The following is a 1768-nucleotide window of genomic DNA, read 5'->3' on the forward strand; positions in this document are numbered from 1 at the left end:
TATAATACTATATGTGTGCGTGTGTGTGTGTGTGTGTGTGTGTGTTTGTGTGTGTATGTGTACATGTGTGGCTATGTATCTAAATATAGATCATGAATAAATATATATTTGAGTTGAGAGGAAGAGGAGGGTAGGGGGGTGGGAAATTTGTGTATATATGTATGTAAGTATGCACACATAATCTCATGGTACGAATCACTGCCATTCTCAATAACACTTGTATCATTTTGCGTTGTCCGTGTGTTTGCGACATGCTGGTGGAAGCATGTATTCCCCTGACATCCCCGGTATTGAAAATCCCCGGTATTGAAAATATGCCTCAAATAAGTCTAAAGGAAATTTTATTATCTAATTTTTGTCTGTAATGGTACTTTCGACAAACATATCAATATGACAATAGAATTACCCGAGTCACGTCTGTGCCTTAGCACTGGGATATACATTCAACAGCACGACTTCATACAAAGGCGTAACTGCAACTAAAAACATCGAAAATGGTGTCGATCCCGACATACCACAACACTGAGGTTCACCGGAATTGGGGATTCATCTGCCATCGTATCACGCACACACTTCTGAAGATAGTAATTTTAGGAAAGATATCTCGAAGCTCTTGCTGTATTATGTGTAGTAAGTAGTATTTATAAAATCAGAATAGTGTCGGTGTTGGCCTAAATTTGGCACTTCCAGATTCGGTTTGGTTCAATTCGAATTTCCAATGGTGCACTATAAATAACTATTTTACAGTCGGCAGTATTTCATGTAAAATCATAACCACACAACTAGAAGGGTCTCCAAGAGTCCAAGACTCTATTCCACAGAGACTGAAAATATATATTTTTAGAAACAAATATTTATTATTTATATATATTTTTATGTCTGATTGAAGGCTATGATTTTTATCTATCTTTACTTTTTTGGTCTCTGGTGTGTATGGCAAAATTCTCAAAAACCGTGGCAGACTGGCAGATTTTAGCCATCAACTATTTTTTAACTTTTCGGCAGCACAATATTTAAAAATATACCATGTTCAATCGGTCAAAAGATAGGTAGATTGGTTTTGTGATCAATCCTAATTGTTAATTTTAACTTTGCTCATAAACAATGAACATCATAGTAATTTATATGGCCAGTTAAAACAACTACTTAGTATATATTGGTGAATAATTATTTTAACCAATTTTAATTGGAGATACATATAACCCACACGGAAGACACCACTGACAGGTTAACAATTGATAGTCCCACAGCCCCCCTGACAGCCCAGTGCCCGCAGGGCAGCCCACAGGCAATTTAGAAGGCTACACAGCTACAGTATATATGTGCAGGACTGAAGGCCATGTTTTATTTAAACAAAAACAAAAAACAAAAACAAAAACTAATAACTAAGATTTCCAATGTCGTTTTTAAAAAAGAGCATACCATAACCAAATACATTGTGGGTAAATATTTACATACGTATTCTTCACGAATTTGCTCTCACGACTTTTTGTTTTTTTCAAGATTTATGAAGGATCAGTGTGACGGCTGCATGTATGTATGTATGTATGTATATATGTATGTATGTATGTTTGTATCAACGTATATATGTATAGGTATCTAAATATATATATATGCATATATGCATGTATGTATGTATATATTTATGTATGTATGTATGTATGTATGTATGTATGTATGTATATATGTATAATATGTATGTACACACACATATATATATATCTATATATATATATATGTGTGTGTGTGTGTGTGTGTGTGTGTATAT

Source organism: Sphaeroforma arctica (assembly GCF_001186125.1).
Source record: "Sphaeroforma arctica JP610 unplaced genomic scaffold supercont1.3238, whole genome shotgun sequence".
In the NCBI taxonomy this organism is placed as follows: domain Eukaryota; class Ichthyosporea; order Ichthyophonida; genus Sphaeroforma; species Sphaeroforma arctica.